This window comes from Aethalodelphis obliquidens, unplaced genomic scaffold (genome assembly GCF_003676395.1).
Source record: "Aethalodelphis obliquidens isolate GAN/ISIS:26980383/991018 unplaced genomic scaffold, ASM367639v1 scaffold5, whole genome shotgun sequence".
NCBI classification, from domain to species: domain Eukaryota; kingdom Metazoa; phylum Chordata; class Mammalia; order Artiodactyla; family Delphinidae; genus Aethalodelphis; species Aethalodelphis obliquidens.
The window spans coordinates 15,580,249-15,601,735 of record NW_020837949.1 but is presented as its reverse complement, the minus strand read 5'-3'; the positions used below and the strand labels follow the sequence as shown (position 1 = coordinate 15,601,735).

Sequence of the window (21,487 nt, the reverse complement as noted above, 5' to 3'; positions counted from 1 at the left end):
CTATAATCATGACTATCTTTTTTCTTTGCATATTGATTTTTTTTAAGTACTACTAGGGATAACTCAGTGTTGAATAAATCTTGATTGAATGAATGCAATGTGTAGATGTGGTGAAGATCAGTAAAGAGGTATGTTTGCAGAATAAGCATGTAGCTTGCTTTTAACCATTGGCCAAGTATAGATTTACACTAAATATGGGCTGGATCAATCCCATTGTCCCTCTGGATCCACTCTCCATCTTTCTCTACCCTGTGTCCTGTTGTAAAAAGTTAACTTTTATGGATTGCCTCAACAATGTCCCTTGTGCTCTGGTTTCTATTGGGTTTGGCCACTGGAGACTGAAGGTGAGTGAAGTTGGGATATTTATTCCCCCAGCTGGTAGATCACCTCAGGCTGGCTAAGTCTCATGACTTAGTCTCATGACCCTTTTAGACTTGGCTTGACCACAGATCCCTGCTGTTACTAGCCTCGAGTTTTTCACTATCCCTTGTAGTTTCTTTTCTGCTCACACATTTTAAATATTCTCTTTATTAAACACTTATCAAATTACATAATTTGAGTGTGACAGCTCTCTTCTGCCTGAACCTTAACTCTTTCATAATGTAGGACTATGAACGAAAACAATGTAAAACTACATGATGGTCATAAACATGGCAGCCTGGTAGTCAGTGAATGTTAAAGCAACTGAGCGATTGAATCACGAGCCGTCTCATCTGATATTCATTATATGACACACACACTCAGCCAAACGCATATTCAAGGCTTGAGAGAAAATCAGTCTCTAATTAGTCTCAAATATTTACTGTTGATTCTAAAAAGTAGAAAATGAAACCACAAATACTCTTAACCACAAACACTCACTAATAACCCCAAAAGTTTTCAAACCACTGGTTTAAACATTTTTTTTTGCTAAGTAAAGTATTTTTTACCCCATCCCAATGGATAAATTATGGAATAATGTGTATAGAAGTCTGTGTGTGTGTGTGTGTGTGTGTGTGTGTGGAATGGTTTAGAAATCTCTGGATATGTAAGAATGTACAACCAACTGTACTGATGAAAACTATGCATAGCACCAAAGTCTGAAATGAATCTTCAATCCCTTAATCTGCAAATGGAAAGAGAGTCACTCACTAGTCTTCCTCTAATCCAGGGGAGAAGCCAGGCTCCAAAGAAGGGTTATTTATTATCCAGCAAGGAGACACAGGTTTAAGACCTTCATATGCCACAATTGCTTGAGTCTCTGAGAATCCGTAAGCAGCTGGATTACAAACACAGGACATGAATATAACAATTCAACATTATGGGAACTTTACGTGAAGAGCTGGGCTCACAGATTTCCCTGCGGAGAGCCGTGATGAGCAGCGAGCTGTGAGTGCTCTGAGATGCCTGCCTGGGGACACTGGGCAGGAAGAGAGACATGGTCACAGCAACTCAGAGTGCAGGGTGTCCAGTTTTTCCCCTTTGGTTGACCACGCCAACAGAAGACAAGCCAGAAAAGGGAGTGAAATACGACGCTGGGGAATACTTGTCACAAGATATATAATGCTTATTGATTTTCTTTTAATAAAATTCCTCCAAATCTATTATGGCTTGAAAGTTGCTGAGGTGGTGCCAGCTACTAGGCTGTCCAGTGAAGATATTTTCTCCAAAGTGAAGAACCTGTTCATCCAGATCCTTCCTACTGTCCACATCTCTGACCTCAAAATTGGCCACGCCCACCTGTTTCTTCTCTCTTACGCATACACATGCACACATTCTTATGGGAAAGTTGCAGACAGTCTACAATCCACTAAGTAAGAGAAAATCCGTAAGTCCTAGGGCAACAGCAGACAGGGAAAGAGTAGACGGAGCCAGTGAAGGAAGGTCATGTGAGGGTAGAGGGCTGACCTCCTTTTTCCCAGCCGTGTAAAATGGCTGGTAAGCAACTTTCAACTCCTCCTCTCTCCCTCCCTCCTCCTCTTCTTTTTACCTCCTCCCCCTTTTAACCTATTTTGCCTGTCCTCTTTCCAGGCTAGAAAGGAACCAGCTGAGGGTCACTGTGTTGAACTGGAGGAGATAATACCAGTTATAATGGAGGCCCATACCCTTGAGACTAAAGTGTGCCACCTTCCAAAGAAGAGCTTGGTAACCAATGGCTACAGCATATTTCCCTTTCAGGCACTGGGAAAACAGCAACATTAATCAAACTTTTTCCATGTCTCGCTCGCCCTCAACGCTACTCAGGCAGCCAAAACTTCCTTGCCTTCCTCTATTGTCAAAAAATGCCATACTGGTCAGCTCACCCCAGTGCTTGACCCCAAAGAGTCATATGAATAAATAAACAAATTAGAAATGAATTGATGAGGAATATACTCTCCCAAATTATCTTGCTCTCTACCAAATCAAAACTTTGCTTTATTGAGACCAGCTTACGTCTATGTAAATTTTTTAAAAAAAATCTTTGTAGTAGGATTCACCACCAGTTTAACTTTCTCTGAGGATCCTTTCATTCCTAAAGTAGATCTTTGTACATTGAAAAAGCCATAATCCAACTCTGTTAGGGTCAATAACATGGAATCTACAGAGCATGAAGCTGTCAGATCCCCACCTCACTCTTCCAAGTGGCCCTGCACCCTGAGGGGCCTGTAGCCAGTCATACTTAGAGAGTAGACATAAGTCACCACATATGAGAAGGGCATCTCTTTCCAGGAATTGGATAATATCCCAAGAGAGCAACACATTTCTTGCTTCCATGTTGTCCTTCTACCCAGTTCTGCTCAACCATAACATATCAACACGAGTAGTATCGCTCATCAACCTACTGGTTTTCTGCTGGTGTTCAAAGAAGTATGATGGGCCAGCAGTCCTCAGGAGGGAGTTTTAACAAAATAGGAAGTATCCTTTTTTTAAACTATCCACAATGAAATTCACTGTAAAAGTCCATCCATCTCTCTTAAAACGTGCTAATTCCTTGTATGGAGACCACTGCTTCTTGAGTGAGTTCTAGAACAAATAAAACACCTCTTAAGGGAAGGGGACCTAGAGAACGGAGGCCTTTGGGAAAGGAAGGGACGTCCTGAGCCCTGGGTCTGGGTGACTGGACTCATCTACCTTGGGTGCTTGCCAAGGCCTGAGGAGACTCCTGCGATGACTGTGGGGTGCGGGCCCCTTACCTTACCACACTGCTTACATTTTCCCTCCTGCCGACGCCTGTGTACCCAGTGATGACGCACAAAATTCTGTGGGAAAACAAAAGTAAATAAACATGTTTCAATTCCCAAACTCCAAGGTTAGGTTTTTTTTTTAATGTTTTAAGAATAAAGATTTCCGCGAACAACCATCTAAGCCCATCTAAGCACAAAAACAAATATGTGTATGTGTGATTTGTTTAACAATAAACATGAACCCACTTGGGAAAATGAAGGCAAGTCTCCATCCTCAGTGACCTTTCGTATCTGTAGAAACCATTAATCATGCCCTCCCTCTGCGGCTTCCTGGTAACGAATGGCCATAATGAATTCCCGTTACTCTGTTTTCCGTCTAGTAAAACATTGTGCAGATTTGTGACCTTGAGCTGGGGCGGGGGGGCGGTGGAGGGTGGGTAACTGAGGCAGGTAAAAGAAATATCCTTAAAGAAATGAGAAGGTGAAGGAGAGAAGGACAAAGACCTCCAATTTTTTAAACCAATATGTATTTAATGCTTTATAAATGCCAGGCAGGCACTGTACTAAACATTTGAGTCAGAGAACTTAAAGAAATTAAATTCTCAGAAAGAAACAGATCTCCTGATTCGGGACTTACATGGTGACAGTTTTTCACTAGCGAAAGTGAAGGAAGAGAAAAGCTGAAGGAAACTGATGACAGAGACAAGAGATGTGGGCATATCGCGAAATTCTGCAATGAGGTTGTATTTAAACTGTCCTTGGATAACCTGAATGAGATCAGCTTCCAAGGTCTATTCTTGGCTTGAGCTGTAGGAAACATGGAAGGTCCTTTTCCTCCCAAGTAGAAGCACCCGTCACCCCAGCTGTTGGGATACTTTACAAGAGAGAAGGTGGTCTTCAGGCCTAACGGTACAGGTAAACTCTAATAACTTCCATACAACTCATCTCTCTTAGGCCAATACACCTGAAATATTTGCTAATGTTTTTCTCCTGCCCTTTTCTGAGAAAACATACTTTACCTGAAATTAACATGCGTATTGTCAGGCCACAATCCATACTTTCCCTTTAAAATAGGCCCTTTATTTTTTTTAAATTTTTTTTGCGGTACGCGGGCCTCTCACTGTTGTGGCCTCTCCCGTTGCGGAGCACAGGCTCCGGACGTGCAGGCTCAGTGGCCATGGCTCACGGGCCCTTTACCATATATTCAGTTTTTCAACAAATACTTACCAAATGCCTACTACCCAGGCATTGTTCTAAGTACAGAGGGACACAGGAAACAGATCAGTGTCGAGAAAAAAAGATGTTATATCAAGGCATGAAATTCAGAGTGACAAAGATACCTCCAACAAGCATTAGCATCATCAATTCCAAAGTGCCACCTCTATTTCTCTTCGTAACGTCAAACCAATTTAAATTAAAACTAAACAAAGATCCTGGAGGAATAATGGTCTTTTAACTATAATAAGATATAAAAAAGCATAGCGGTCCCGCTAATTAGTCTAGTTTTTATCTTGCTTTTCGCACTGTGGCAGTTTAATGAAACAAGGACACAATTCTTACATTGTTCTCAGAAAGAAGCTAATAATAATAGTTAACATTTCTTGACTACTAACACTGTCAGGCACTTTTTAAAATGCCTTACATGTAATAATAATTTAATTTTCATGAGAATTTTCATGAGTATAGGTGCTGTTTAGTTGATAAGAACTAGTAAAACCCCAAGTTGGTAAAATGTTGAAGTATTTCTATATTGGTTGATAAATTGCAGTTTAGTGCCCCTACCATCCCCCTGGCTCCTCCCTGGATGCCATGCACCGCCCCCCCGCCCCCCAACACTGGAGCCCACTCCTACCTCCTCATTATTAAGCAACTAGAGTGTGAATTTCGGGCATAACAGGTCTCCAAGATTCTGGAGCTCTCTTCTGAAAATGAATCATGTTACTGGGGCGATGCCATGGGGTTCTCCCACAAACTCAGAAGACTGGGCTGTGCCCCACTGATGGTAGTTGTTTGTCCAAGCTTAAATATCAATATTAACAATTTTGGGGGCCTATGGCTGCAAGTCCAGAAACCTGCTCAGTTATCAGCATCCATACCTTCAGGTCAGTGAAAAAACTCTACTGGGGATGATGATATTGGACCCTCCATCTCTCTAGTTCACAGATGAAGTGGACCACTCCAGCTTTCCACCCACTCAAGTGAGAAGCACTTTTAGCCCACTGCCTGTTTAAGAATAAGGGCTGGGGAGGCCTGGGGTCAACTGCTAGTTGTACTCTATCACAGTTAACATCATTGTAGGGCATATTATCAGAGGGCTTGACTTGAATTATCATTATCGTCCTCATTTTACAGATGACAAAACTAAGTTATAGAGTGGCGACTTCAAATGTCAGGGACAGAGCAAGGATTCAGACCCAGGCAGGCTGGCAGCACTGTGTTGCAGCGCCTCTCCTCTGCTCTAAGATCAGGTTCAAGCTCCTTCAATAAATGATTTCAATGACAGTCAGTAGTGGAAATATTGAATACATAAAAATGTCAGGCAGGATTATGAGAGATAGAAAAATTTACTATAATTGCTGTTAGTTTAGCAGAAGCTGAGGGAGAATGAACAGTATCATTGATGTTAAGAGAAATTCTCTGCTTACTGAGATTATAAATCACCTAATGACTCTCAATTTAAGAATTTACGGAGGGAAACATTGGAAGAATTTGATCAATTACCTATGAGAAATCACGGCTGACTCATGGAATTATTTAGCTAGTGACAGCTCTAATCAAAAGACTAAACCAGCAGTTTCCACAATCAACAATTATTTAGAAATTATACGACTGACAATGAATCATTTCTGCTGCAACATACATCGTTTGGTAAGCAGGTTTATAATACCATGTAGTTTAGTTTGTTTAAGGAATAAAAGAGAACATTTTAAAATTTTTATTTAAATATTTGACTCTGCAAGTTGTTAACTATTTTTAATACCATCCTTCCTAGGAAATAGGTAGGAAATTAAGGCCCAAATAAAATAACTCAAACAAAAGCACTACTATAGAAACTGAGTAATTGTCTCTAACCTATGGCCCTGATTTGAGATGTCAAGTATCCATCTATTCAGAGGTCTTCTTAGGCCTGATATAAATTTCTTCTATTGCTGCTTAAACATAGCTGGAACAAAGTAAAAGCCAAAAAATGTGTGCTGAATTGAATGAAATTCTCAACTGAATTTCTTTGACAATTAAATTGTGTAGTTACCATTTTGAAGGATCATCCATTGTCTTTATCAATTAGGGGAAAAAAAAACCATTTCTGTAGAATCATCCTTCTTTCCCAAGCACTTAAATTTTTCACACTATTTCCTTTGACTATTATTTATATCTCCTAAATTATTGAAATGAAATTAGACTCGGGATCTTCACATTGCAAATATGAGTGTTGATTCACTGCTGTTAAGGTAGCAAAGCAAGGCTGCTGACACCATAACATCTTTTTATTGTTCATCAATAATCTGAATTATTCATATAGCATCTTCAAATACTGGGTAAGGAAAGGGCTATTACTTATGGGTGTTAAAATCTCGGTGATCCATTATTTCAGGGTTTATGGTCAGTATTGTTAGCAGAAATGCATAACACAATTGTTCAATTATTTTCAGAAACAGCCAGTTTAATTCATAGTATTATTCACAGAGCTTTTGAAAGGATCTTAGCAATTACAGCCCAATCCATGCAGCTTATCTCTAAGAAAACTGAGGTCCAGCCAGAAAGGTTCAATTTAGAGGAGTCCAAACAATATTCATTAAAACATTTCCATGTATCAGGCACCCCACAAAGCCTAGGGGACAGTGATTAATAGCCCTGTTCCAGAGCCCAGCCCTAGAGACACCATCTAGGGGAAAAGAAGCAGAGGTGTCCTTTGAACCCAGGTCAAACTAATTCTAAAGTGATTGCTTCTTTCATTTCCATTAAGTAAACTACCTAAGGACTCTTAATTAAGAATCTCCATGGGTCATAATCTGTCATAAGTATCATCTCCAAACTGTCCTCTTAGACCAAGAGTTCTTAGACACTTGGGGAAAAATTAGCCCCTTTATAAATTCAATCAGTCAAAAGATATTCATTGATCACATCCTCTGCATCCTGCCTGGTACAATGAGGTTGGGACAAATTTCACGAGTGATCCCCCAAAGCTTACGCTATAGGAGGATGGCAACAAACAAGCAAATGAGTAATAAATAATTATGACATACAAAGTGCTCTGAAGGGCAGAACAAGGTGCTTTGATAAAGAACAATGTGCAACCTACTAACCTACTTAGAGGTGGTCATCAAGGAAGACCTCTGAGGGGCTGATATTTGAACTGAGGTCTAACTATAAGAAAGAGCTAGCCATGCAAAGAGATTTCCAGTACAGCAATGAAACACACAAATATCAGAAGGTGAGGAATATCTGGATGCATGACTCAAGAACTGAAAGAAAATCCATGTGGTAGCTGGATGGGTTGGAAGAGGTAGGCTGGGTCCAGCCTTTGCAGGACTTTTGACTTTTCATGCAAAGCCAAGGGTATGGTTTTCCTCTAAACGATATGGAAACCACTGAAGAGTTTTAAGTTGGAAAATGATATAATCCAACATTCATTTTTAAAGATGAGTCTCTTAAATCATGGTGGATTGAAGGGGGAAACTAAAGAATCCTGGAGAACCTATTGTAGTGGTCAAAAGTGAGAGATCCTAGGACTTCCCTGGTGGCGCAGTGGTTGAGAGTCCGCCTGCCGATACGGGGGACACAGGTTCATGCCCTGGTCTGGGAAGATCCCACATGCCGCAGAGCGGCTGGGCCTGTGAGCCATGGCCACTGAGCCTGCGCGTCCGGAGCCTGTGCTCCGCAATGGGAGAGGCCACAACAGTGAGAGGCCCGCGTACCGCAAAAAAAAAAAAAAAAAGTGAGAGATCCTGGTGTCTTAGTCTAAGGTGCTGACAACAGAAATGGAGATAAATGGATCATTTGAAATATAGTTTATGAATAAAATTGATAGGGTTGGCAAATGAACTAGCTGTGGGGAGTACCTGAGAAAAGTAATCATTATGACCCCCCTTCCTCACCCATTTTCTCGATCAAGGAGCTGGGCCAATAGTCATCTTATTTTCTGAGGTACAAAAGAATTGAAAAAACTTGTTTTTATGGTGATGGAAATAAAGAGTTTAGTTTGTAATGTATTATATTTGAGATGACTGTGATACATTCAGCGGGCATATCAAATGGAACTCCAAGTGTGGGCTGGAAATGGAAAGCTAGCTGTTGTCAGCCCAGACATGATATGTAAAGCCAAGGGATTGGATGAGCTCTCCCAACAACAGTAGGCAGAACATGGTCCAGTACTAAGCCCAACGAATACCAGGGAGTGAGCAATGAAAGGACTACCCAGTGAAATAAGAGGAACATTAGGAAAGATGTCATGACAGGAGAGCATTTCAAGGAGGATGAAATACTGAGTAGTTTGAACACATCTGCAAGACCGAATAAGAACAGAAAAATCTAATGGATTTGGCATTCAGGCGATACTGGCAACATTAAAAAAGCAATTTCAGTGAACAGGTAGAGTAAAAACCAGATCGGAACAGGTTAAAATGCCTAGGAGGGGACACGCTGAAAACAATTAACGTAGTTAACACTTTCTGGAAGTTAGCACTGAACACAGCGCTGAGAATCAGAGCCGCAGTTAAGACACAGCTGGTGGTGAAGGACTATTTTTGTTTGTTTGGTTTTTAAGATGGGAGCTGTCAGAGCATGTTTATGATGATGGAGATAATCTAGAAGGAAGGTGGGGAGGTGAAAATGTAGGAATGGAAGAAATAGCAAGTCCTTGATACGAAGGCAAGGGAAGGTGCTGAAAACACTTATAAAGGGTCTGGCTTCATGGAAGAGAAATAATAACAGCTGCTGAAAACACACCCAAAAAAATCCTTGCATTAGAAAATTGCACATACAATTACAATTATCTATCCAGAGAGAAAAAGGGAGATTAAAGGACAGGGAACCAAAGGTAGACATAAGGATTCCCTGGTTAGAAATTCATACAGTCCATCTCAAAACCTCAAAGTGGTTGCTTCTACGGTCCTAAATAAAATTTCTCCTTCATCTGAGCTGTCACTGAGTTATCTCCTGACCATTGCTACAGTGCACTTGGGTGACATGGAGGGTAAAACAACCCTATCATTTTTCTTAGATTTCCTCACCCTACATATGACCCATAACTTTCCTCTTGCTGACATAATAGACAAGCACAGTGGGAGAGGACAGTGGACAGGGACAACTCTTGATATTTTCATCTCTCTCCAAACCTCCACCGCCAGCCTATCCTCTCTCCATGTTTTCTCCCAATCTCCTTGTATTAGTCAGTAACAACGAGATCATTCTTCTTCACAGTGTCTTTTTTCATTAACTGTCATTAACACCTCTGTACTCAGACGTCTTCTATTCCTATTCCACTCATTCATCTATTCTCGTAGCTTTAATTACTATCTCAATATGCTGACAATTCCCCAATGTCTAACCTCTAGCGCCCAATCTTCCTCATAAGCTCCAAGCTCATCTACCCACTCAGCTTTCTGTTGGGCATCCCCAGCTGGGGCCTCAGGACACCTCAAACTTGAGAGTTCTACAACTGAACTCATTACTTCCCTACCCCATCCTCAGAGCAACTCATTTGCCAACATCTAATTGCTTTCTCAGAGAAGAACCCTTGTTTATTCCGAGCTCCCCTGCCTTTGTGTCCAAAATCCAATCAATTACTATCTCCTGTCAATTCTGTTTCCTTCAAATTCATATTCTCCAATTTTCTCCATCTCAGTATTACTCTTAGTTCAGATCACCGTTATCTCTTGCCCAGATTAGGAGAACAGCTCTTCAATTTTTTTCTCCATGCTTCCAATATTGCTTGAATTATATGGCATTCCCTCCACACTGTAGCCAGAATAATATATTCTGCTTATAACAGTTTCATGTCCCCTCTAATTACTATGATGATGAGACATTCCACTTGCAGCCTTGCTAACAAGGGCCTTCCTGGTCTAGCTCTGCTTGTCTCTCAGGTCTCACGCCTTCCTCATACATCCTCTCACCTTTGTGCCTGTGTGCCTGTGTTCTGTCTCAAAGGCTGCCACTCACTTCCTAGCTAACCCCCCGCCCTTCACTTAGATCATCCCTTTGGGTCTCAGTTTAGTTGCCACCTCTTCCAGGAATTAAAATGGACCAAAAGTCAATAAAATGCTATTTCTTATCTTTTCAATTCCACCACCTCCTCCTCCCGCTACTTTCTAGTTCCATTCAATAAGACCTTAGCTCCCCAATACATTCTGTGAGAAGAAGAAAGGGCCGTAGACACACACTGAAGAGACTTGGGGATTTTATTGATTGTATGTGTTGATGTATCGAAAAGAAACTGATGTGGAATAGAGGGAGATGGACTTCATTTTTTTAAATCCCTACTGAATATCTATGAATCCAATGAATCAATGGGAAATAAAAGGCGGTATTTGAACTAGAGCTCTGATATACTTACTTCTCTCGGTGATCTTGAGCCCCCTTCTCGAAATGTTGGTTTACATCGGAAATTAATCTGTCATTTAAAAAGAAAAGTGTATTATATTAGAGATAAGCACCTGACTAGAATGAGTTACCTGAAAAAACCAACAGTGACAGATATTGAGACTACAGAAAAAAAAAAACCTCAAAGAATAAGGAACATAGTCTTACACTATTCTTAGTCTTTTGAAATCATCACCTTAGATAATCCCAAGCGATCCTGTTATCTCCAGTCCATGACTCTTCAGTCTCACTGATGAAATCAAAGTTATCTTTAGACAGTAATGCTCTTACGCCATAAATTTGAGAAACTGAGATAATAAAGAGGCAGAAGAAAAATATATGGCAGCTGAAATCATCCAGCTGTGTTTTAGATTTTAAAAGTAGGAAAATATAAACTTGAGACATTTTTAATATGATGAAGATGAGTCACAAAAATACACAAAATTATTCTTCAAGCATTCAGCACTCCCTTACTTTTAGATGCAGAGGTCTCCCTATACATTTACATCTTCTTTAGCTACTTGATAAGGTGAAAGGAGCGTAGAAATGAAGTAGGAAATGAGTACATGGAGTTGGGACAGCAAAAAAAAAAATTATTGTAAAATATTACTAGCCATTCCCACAAAATATCACTTGGCAACAGTTGATAATGTGTCCGTAAAACTAAATGAATATCCCCGGGGACTAAAATATTTCAATACATGTACACATGGCAGCTCAAGATAGATGATGCACAGAGAATCCCACGTGGAAAAGGGGCAGGAGGCATGGAAGGAAGAGGACAGCAGAGAGCTCACTACTGGAGCCTTTCCCTTGCCCCGATGACAGATAAATGGACTCTGCAGAATCCACCTCCTCTGGAGGAAAGACACCACCGGAATGTCACTTCCAGCCCCTCCCACGTATTAATGCTGTGTAAGCGGGAACGCTGCTCAAAGCAAGGAACTCAGCTTCTGGCCGGGCTCTCTCCATGGCAGCCAATTTAGAAAGACGTAAACTTACAAAGGTCAGACATGTCTAAACAATGATTTTAAAGAGCTATGGAATTTTCTTTCTTTAATACGAAACATCTTGTGGAAAATCCCATGGGTGAATAACAACGTTTGTTATTGTTGAAGAAAATGAGTACACGTGAGGCTTTTCTCTCTAACCTTATTATTCCTTTTCCTGAGAATCAACATAAAATGATATCAAATAATACCTCAGCAAACAATACAGTGAATGAAACTTAAGCATTGTCCTTCCATCCTTTCATTATTAATCTGGTAATGTTGGACTTCCAGGTTTTTAAAAGAGCATTGTTTTCAAAAAGTTGAAAATGGAAACTGACACCTGGTCTTTGAAGTCCAAACACTGGCAGGGTAGCAAAAATTGCAGCAGGTGGCGCTGTCTCACCTTTTCTAGCTGTTCGATGCAGGCGGTGTGGACGACGATCTTACAGACCGCACACTTCCTCCTGAGAGCTGATTTCTACAACAGACAATTCAAAAGACAAGAAGAAATGTTAACGGTCTGTTCTGAAGAGCTCCCTGGTAGTAAAGAGAGTATACATAAATGAGGCAAACGTAAACCAATTTAAAACTTCGTCATAAACATTCAATAATCGGACAAACTTCCGCAACAGTACTCTGACCTACCAAGTAACTTCATATCCATGACTGAGGGTGGCCTAAGATTTTCTCTTTAAAACAGAATTATACTAGCTGCTGTATGCTGAGTATATACTATGAACCAAGCTCTTTATTCTGTTATTTTCTTAGTTCCATAACCTAACATTGTAGGCATTATTAACCTATTTTTTTTTCACGTTTACTCTAATAGCTAAGGGGTAGGGTCTAGGTTCAAAACAAGCATGGTTTCCCTACAGCCAAACAGTTTACATTTCAAGGGGCCATCCCCTTGGACTTTTATTCCCAGCACAAATCTATACAAGGCTACTTGGTTTCTGCCCAAATCTTCTGGAAAGTAAGAAGACGAATTTAACTTTTACGAGTCACCATCCTTATCACCACCACCATCATCATCATCAGAGCAGCAGCAGCCCAGTAACAGCAAAAGCAGCTAAGATGAATTTAGCACTTTCTATGTGCCAGGTATTCTTGTAAGCACCTCACAGAGAGTACCTCATTTCATCCTCACCACCCTAAGAAATAGATACTATTCTTACTACCATTTTACAGATGAGAAAACAGGCCCAGCAAGGGATGTGCCCGAGGTCATATAATTAGAGCACAGCAGGGTCAATTAGTCTGATAGCAGGCTCGTGCTTAAAAGCATGCACAGTTTGGCCTCCCTGTCAGTACCAGTTAAAATTCACAATAAAAATATTCTCTGAGGTTTATCTTTTTTCTAACAATAAAAAACAAGCAGCAGGGAGAGAGAGAAAGGGGTGGAAATCTCCATTCAATACTGACGGAGCCATGTAACGTCTGACTCACAAATGCTCAGGTCTCTCTATGGAGAACAGGCTAAAAGGCAGATCTGCAGGAATAATTTGGGGGGTTGAGCACTGAAAGAAACTTATTATAACAAAGCCAGTCTGTGACCCAGCCCATCAAAGCATCCGAGTGTGAAAGGCCCGAAGTCCCTGTCCTTAAGAAAGACACAAGACTCAGCTTCCCCTACTGAGATAGGATTTTTAAGCCAAAAAGGGAGGTGTGGCTGCTACCAAGGAGCCTGGAAGGACTGCAAACCAGACCTTGGAAGGCGCAGAATCAGGAAAGAAACTGTAGCCTCCCGCCTCCTCGGTGCTTCTACCCATTCAACACGGAGTCTCCACAGTGCCACCAGCCACCAGCCAAGCATCCAGAACGCTGCAGTCAGTACCGCAGCAACGACACGCGTCGTCTTGATACCCAGTGACTAAGGTTTAGGTACCCTGCTTGCAAACGCTTTCGTCACTCGTGGCGTTCCTCTGCCTGAGGAAAGAACATGGTCGGTAACCTTACGTAAGCTTGGCAATCGATTGATTTTGCCAAAAAGGAGGATAAGGGAAACCCAAGCACCTAGCTACACTATTGAAAAGTGTCCTGGCTCTACTACTAAAAAGAAAGCGGCGGGAGGTGGGGAGGAAGGGGAAGGGATGGGAGATGGGGAGGGAGAACAAGAAGAGTGACAAGGGCTTCCCTGGTGGCGCAGTGGTTAAGAGTCCGCCTGCCGATGCAGGGGACACGGGTTCGTGCCCCGGTCCGGGAGGATCCCACGTGCCGCGGAGCGGCTGGGCCCGTGAGCCATGGCCACTGAGCCTGCGCGTCCGGAGCCTGTGCTCCGCAGCGGGAGAGGCCACAACAGTGAGAGGCCCGTGCACCGCAAAAAGAAGAGTGACAAGTGCTAGTAGCAGCACCAGCAATGGCAGCATCGCTCAAGGCAACAATAATAAAATTCTAGGTTTGCAAATATTTTCGTGAGCTAAGTGCCCATAAGGAGCAATCTATCGTTGCTCTCCTGTTTGTTCCGGATCTCCTGGTGGGGATCACTGCTTTAGCACCACCCGCAGCAAATGCACGGGGTTCCTGAGTGAGTCCTGTCGCTCAAGAGTTATAGTGACGCTCAGAAGTTGATTTCATTCTACCCATTATCCACTAAACCCCTAGCAGATTTCACTGCACGCAAGCAAAGCAACACTCTCATGGTAGCAACCACTGACGGGCTTATTTAAGGCCGCCTGAAAAACCTCCTTCCTTACCAGTAACTCCTGCCCTGGTGTAGCCTGACGTGTGCTCTGCACTGGGGCCTGCAGAGCTCCAAGGGCTCCTTGAGGCTCCTAGGGAGTCACTGGGGATGGTGGGAAGGGACAAAAGTGCACTCGCCGAAGCCAGAATACCCCTTCCTTGCCTTGTTCTCCATCTGGATTCCAAGTCGGAATCTCCTGTGAATAGGGATCTTGCCTGGAAAAGTCTGAGAGCCTGTGGCATAAGACTGTCCTCTCTCAGCTTCCTAGGGTGAGATGTCTCTACACCGATGTCATTCATGTGTAACAATTCAAGCACAGTGTTCTACAGATGATAATACAGGAAGAAAAGTGCTTTCTGTTATAAAACTAATTTTATTTAAACAACGTTAAATTTTAAAAGGCCCTCATAAGGCATGCTTCTATGCCTTCTGAGGCAGAATATATAAAACCATAATCTGAATTTTTCTTTATAATCACTACAACATGACGTATTTTACTACAAAGAACAGTCGTTTTTCTGCTTCCTGTCTTTCTATCAGGCTAGATAGTCTTTCAATGTTATTGGGCCTGACTTCAGTTGCCCTCAATTTCTAAAATGACAGCTTCTAAACAGCTTCTAATCTGATAAATCAGATAATTAAGGTCTATAATCACATGCAAAATTAAGTGAATAAATTCTGAATGAAGGCCTCAGGTCTTTTTCCATAGTAGAAAAATACATGGATTTTAGTTTCTCAACTGATGAAAACTGCTCCAATGAATCCGAAGTCTCAACTGCTGACTTCTTGGTTTATGACTGTGCTTTAATTAGTTAAAGTTATTTGAAGTAGCTGGATAATAAGCTTCTGGGCAGAAACTGCTCAATTAATGCTTGGTTATGTTCCAATTTTTATTTGCAAGATTTAAACTAAATATAAAGACAAAACACAGGAATCTAGACATTCTCAATATTGTAACGACTCACTTTTTCTTTAAAAACTCTTAAGTCAATACTTCCTTCACTATGAAAAATGACAAAGCAAGAAAAGTCATTAAAATTAAGTCAGCAGGCTAGTTGTTATTCTTCATATCGGGACATAGCTGTTATGGAACCTAGCACAAAGATACAATTTTAAAAATAAACATGGCCTGGGACCCAAACATGCTTAAAAATTAACATTATAAAAGTTTAATAATTCACTCTCATCAATGAATTTAAAGGCCAGTTAGGCTTACTGCTTCAAATATCAAGTAACCTCAGTGTCCTTACTAAGGGTTTCCTGATTTTGTCAAAGGAAATCCATTAATTTGTAATTGTGTGTGTGTGTGTGTCACATCTGTAAAAACTAGTGGAGGGGGCACATCTGTGAAAACTAAGACAACATAGGCTATAACATAGATTATATCCCTTTATACTCTGATCATAATTTACTCATATAATAATGACACAATGAATGATATGCTATGCTTTAGGATGGTGGGCGTAACCCAACCAGCAGACCTAACAGTGATTGTAAGAGAACACACTCAAAGTTCTGACTTGGCCCTATATGTTTCCCATGCTGTGGGCACTGTTGGCCTTCCAAGCGGTGACAGTTCCTCACCAAACTTCAGCTCATATCAAGTATGGAAGTAAAACTGTCACAGCCTTAGACCACTGGCTCTGGGGATGGAAGCTGGAGCGGGGACAAAAGGACCAGAGGCAAGCAGTGATAGAAAGTATATAATTGTCCCTGAGAAACAGTTGAATATCTAATCCTATCCCACCTACCCACTTCCTTTGGTCATAAGTCCCTGATCCATATGTACCACCAAGCAAGCTATATGTTCTTCCTTTGAACAAGAGATGTGATTTCTGCTAAGTAGCAATGAATATCTGGTAGTAGTTAACAACGTTTGATAGAGACAGAAAGAAGAGAGAGAGGGAAGGATAGGGTAGGAGAAAGAAAGGGAAACCTAGTTCCACAGTTTATGATTTCTGACAGGTCAAGGCCTCCTTGCTGCCCAAGGAAACTTAAATTGAATGCCACCCCTAAGAGTCTGAAGTTTGACCCCAAGAAGCGTGTACAACAAGGCTGGCTGAGCCCCTTCCCGATAAGCGCACACCAAAGCTCATTTTTCCCTGAAGATGGTCAAGTCATCCTGCCTCTGACCCCACCTCTCCCACTGTATTCTTAAGGACGCCACCCTCCCCCCAACACACACACACACACACACACACACACACACACACACACACACACACACACACACACACACAGCTTTAATCACCAGAGATCAGAAGTGGAGAAGTAGGAGGAAATATTTAGTCTCCGGAGCCGACATGGCAACCCTTTCTTGGCCTCCTGTTTCAGGAGACCTCAGGGCCAGAGGCTGCTGCTGGCCACACAGAAGTACTGGCCTGGCAGCATCTCACTGCACACAGAGTTCCCAGACATGGGCTCACAGACCCAGTGCAAGGAAGCACTGCTTCCATCAGCCCCGCCCTTATCATAAGGCCACAGCGACAAAAGGATGCATGGCCAGGGAAGGGGCTCCAGGCAGGAACCCAACCATCCTGCGAGTGGGGAAGGGGGCACAGGAGGCACTAGGGGGAGGACAGGATGGAGCGCCGAGTGGTGAAAAGTCAGGAAAAGGGGGCTGCATGAGGCTGGTGGGATGAGCTTCCCAACTCAGGCTCCCCCAGCTGTCTTCTTCCCAGTAATTCTCAGCCCCCTCACCTTTCCCACGTCAGAAGAATCATGGTGAGAAACAGAAACTGAGCGCTGGGAGTCAGGCAAAGGAGAAACAGCGAGTGCGGCAAGAAGAATTTTATCCTCCCTTCTGGACACAAAGCTCGGTCTACAGGGGCACAGTGATGGGAGGGGGAGATGGGGCAACTGGGCCCGGGCAAGGCTACCCTTTTCTTCCTCTCCGAGGGTGGGGTGAAGGGACTGCTCGGTAAAGTGCAGGGAAGGAAGCTTCCTAAGCCTTCAGAGCGTCAGGAATTCAGCGTCCTTCCAGTGGGGATCGCCCCTACGGGCAACACGAACAAGAACACTGCTGCTGTATAATCCTAGGTAAATGCAAACAAGGGTTCTTTGATTTATTTAAAAACCCAATTAGAAGAAACGACAAGCATTCTCGGCAAGTTCTACTCCCTGGGGTGTCTAGGATGCAATCTGTAAATTGGTGCTAGGGAAAAAGAAGACTGACATTATCTGGAAGTTCTGTTCATGTGGTTTCAGGGCCAAAGCACGGGCTCCATCGCCACTCACGCCGGCGCCTCTCTTCCTCAAACAGAACACAGGCCGTGTTGGACAAACCGAGAGGGTGGCTAGCTGACGTGCCAGCGCGCCCCTACCGTGGCTCCTCGCTGCGTAACTAAGTCGCTCCGAGACGGCAGGATTTCAAGAGCCCAGACAGGGGAACAGAGATGCCTCCCGCCAGGGGGGCGGGGTGGAGGGGGGAATCTCAGAGCCCACCTCTGAGGGTCTCCTGCAGGGAGCCCTCCCTCTGTGTGAAACCCTCAGCCTGGGTACTGCTGCCGGAGTCAAGGCCTTGATCTGTCAGGGCCCCAGGTGTTTGTGCCACGTGTCCTCTGGACGGGGCTCAGTGAGGGTCGGATCCCTCTGGGATATCCCCACAGCGTCGCCACCCTAGATACCAAATGATGCCAGAAGTACCTCAGAATATACGAAAGAAAAAGGAGGAGGGAGCCACAGGAGGTTGAGGGGTTGGGAAGGGGGTCACGTAGACAAGTGACGAAACTACTCAGCAACACGCAAATGCACATCGATGCGCTTAAATCCGCACATGCCAGCTCTCGGGAATCAGGACGGTCTGAGATGTCCCACGTGTGAACTGTGCATGTAGCTGGAACAATGTCAGCATTCTGAGTGCTGTGCGGGAAATGAAGAGAAAGACGCTTCTGTCCTTCCTGGGAGAAGCTGGCGCACCACTTGAGACGACTCGGAGGACTTGAAAGAAAAGGTCACTAACAAGAGAAGACCGTGCACGGCTGAGTGCTGAATGAACAGCTCAGACAGTGAAAGCTGTAATCTAGAGCAGGGTGAAGCCCCAGCGGCTGACTCAGTACAAAGGACGTAACACCAAAGAGAGCAAAGTGTTGAACTGGGCCTTGAAAAGATGTAATATTTGAAAATTGAAGCCCCTCCAGCAGGGAGAGGATCCAAAGTCTCTTTACATAGTAGGCACTGATGCCTCCTCAAAGGAGCAGAGCGGGCTTTTGCGTGTCCGATGGGGCGCTGAGCCAGGGGCCCACAGGCGTCCATCTGCATGAGTCACTGGGCACCGTGCTTAACGGTGGAGTGTGGAGGCCTCTCTGTGTGCCTGGTCGGGGGTCAGGCGGAGGAAGGTGGGGAGTGGGAACACTGGCTGTGGGTCACGAGGGTCTCAAAGGGAAACGGCAAAGCAGAACTTTTCCTGAGAGGACCTGGGTTACAAAGTATAGAGTTACAAGAAGATGGAGATTCCTCTGTATTTCCATTCTGCCCTAATCCAACACCAGGAACACTGCCTGACACATATTAGGAGCTCAAGAGATATTCTCGCAGGGAGGGAGGGAGGAGAGAGAGAGGGAGGGAGGAGAGAGGGAGGGAGGGAGGAGAGAGGGAGGGAGGGAGGGAGGGAGGAGGGAGGAGACAGGAGAGAGGGAGGAGAGAGGGAGGGAGGAGAGAGGGAGGGAGGGAGGAGAGGTGAAAAGGCTTGCAGACTAGGGCTTTCTCCTCAGTGTAAGCCCCCAGCCCAACCCCAGTCTGGAGAACTGGTGGCTTTGGAATTGAGACAAAACCCCTCTAGGACACAAGAATTTTCAGGATAGGCAATCCCAAAAGAAGAGAGAAAGAGGCATTCTATAGGTGTTTGAGGGACAGAAGACCTTCATAAATACTAGAGGGAAAATGGGGTAGAGGCTTCATGGTAAGTACAGCTAAACAATTTTTGTGACCACAAATGTGATGTCTTTGGGGGAATTCCAGAGATATCGGACAGGAAGGCTATCTTGCAAAAGGCTGAGGTCCTACATAAATGGGTGGAGTTAAGAACAGGAAGTCTGCATTACTGATGCTCATGTGATCCCACCTGTGTCTGTAGGCTAGTAAGGCTCTGGAATATCTACTTGGGTAGCAAGTTGTAGGGCTGCAAAGGATTGGGGCCAGCACACAGGCCAGACTTCCCAAAGAGAAGTCCCGGATGGGCGATGCAGGTTAGGCTAGAAAGGTGGATTGGGAAAAGATTGCTAAAGCCCTTAAATCTCGAGTGAGAAATACAAATTTGAACCTAATAGGCAATGGGGCACTAATAACTTTTGAGACTCATGTGGTCAAAAATAATAATTCAATCTGGTGGCAGGATGCAGCACTATCTGAAAGCAGGAGGAGGAAGACAAAAGGAAATGAGATGATTGATATATTAATTCAGTCAACCAATAAATACTGAGCACCTACTAAGTGCCGTTCACTGTCCCAGGCACTGGGGATACAGTAGTGAATAAAACATGAAAAAAAATTTGTTTTTATCTCATGGAGCTTACATTCTCCTGGGAGAGACAGACAATAAACACGATAGGTAAGTGTGATACACGATACGCTGATAGGAATAAGTGCTAAAGAGAACAATTAAAGTGAGAACGGGGGCTAGGGGGTATCAGGGGCAGCGGAGAGTTGAAGTTGGGACAGGTTGGCCAGGAAAGCTCTCGCTGAGAAGATACATTTTAAGAAACACCAGGAGGGGGACTTCCCTGGTGGTCCAGTGGTTAAGGCTCCACGCTTCCAGTGCAGGGGGTGCGGGTTCGTTCCCTGGTTGGGGAGCTAAGATCCCGCATGCTGCATGGCATGGCCAGGAAAAAATATTTAAAAAAAAACAAAAAAAAAACTGAGCTACAAAGCAATACTTTAAAAAAAAAAAGAAGAAACACCAGGAGGAAGTGAGGGAGTTGGCCATGTAGTTATCTGGGGGGAAAGCACTTCGGGCAAAGGGAACAGAAAGTGCACAGCCCAGAGGCATGAGGACTGTGGGATGTTTGCAGAGTGACCAGGAGCCAGGGTCACTGGAATGGAGTGATCTAGGCGGAGATGAGGCCAGACCACGATGGCAGGCCAGGTCACACAGGGATTAAGTAATGAACAACAAGAACCTACTGTATAGCACAGGGAACAATATTCAATATCTTATAATAACCTGTAATGGAAAAGACTGAAAAAGAATATATATATATAACTGAATCACTTTGCTGTGCACCTGAAACTAACACGACATTGTAAACCAACTATACTTCAATTTTAAAAAAAGATATTAAGTAATGAGAGTTCACAGTGGAAATTCACGTATTAGGCAATGAGCGCCTGAATCGGAGTGATGAGAATGGAACAGAGGGCTAAGGCAGAGAAGCAAGAGTGGTGTACGGACAGAGCACGGCCCTCTTTCCATCATACGCAGGTCTCCGGAAAGGTGAACACAGACTTCTCACACCTGGGCCTCATGTCTTCCAGGAGAATAACTGATACAGCCAAGCACGGCTTCACTCCTACTCCGCGGTCAGCTCGCTGATTGTGTGTACACCAGCCGACTACACCTACCGCACTCTCGGGACTGTCTCCGAAGTACTGCAATAAAACTCACTTAACCTGCTCTTCAAACAGCTTCGTTTGCTCTGTGCTAAGGACCACATTATCTGAAGCACTTTGCATATGAAGTGTTTATGCTTCCAGAGACACCTCCCTGAGGAAGCACAGATGTGCCCCTGTGTCTGGGGTAGGCAGGATCCTCCGGAGCTAAGGTACAGAAGGGTCTACTCCACAACTTCCCTAGAGACACGGAGAGGAGAAGAGTGCCACTGCTCATCATGGTTTGGACACGAATAAAACCTTTCTATTTCCCCGACAGCCAGTACAGTTTATATTTTTCATTTGAAGAGAACAAAAAGCAAAATCCTAGAGCAGAAAGCTACGGGAAGGGAAAGGACTTTGTGAGCTGAATATGAGAACCAGAACAACACGTGGGAACCTTGCCAATCAGGGCTCACGGGAGAAACAATTCAGTAAGAACCAAATGAGTAGCTATCGTGTTAGTTCAAAGCTAAGTTGATGGCTGGTTATAAAGAATGACACCT

The 21,487-nt window shown here is 43.6% G+C and overlaps 1 protein-coding gene across 1 annotated transcript in view; it reads right to left on the bottom strand.

Moving 5' to 3' along the window:
- DGKI (diacylglycerol kinase iota) overlaps positions 1 to 12,188 on the bottom strand; it is a 258,213-nt gene extending 246,025 nt beyond the window's left edge. The window contains exons 1-3 of the mRNA XM_027101799.1: positions 12,120 to 12,188; positions 10,699 to 10,755; positions 3,153 to 3,218 (exon numbers count right to left, since the gene is read on the bottom strand). The gene's annotated coding sequence lies outside the window, so the exon portion shown is untranslated. The remainder of the gene's footprint in view (positions 1 to 3,152; positions 3,219 to 10,698; positions 10,756 to 12,119) is intronic.
- Between the last annotated feature and the right edge of the window lie 9,299 nt (positions 12,189 to 21,487).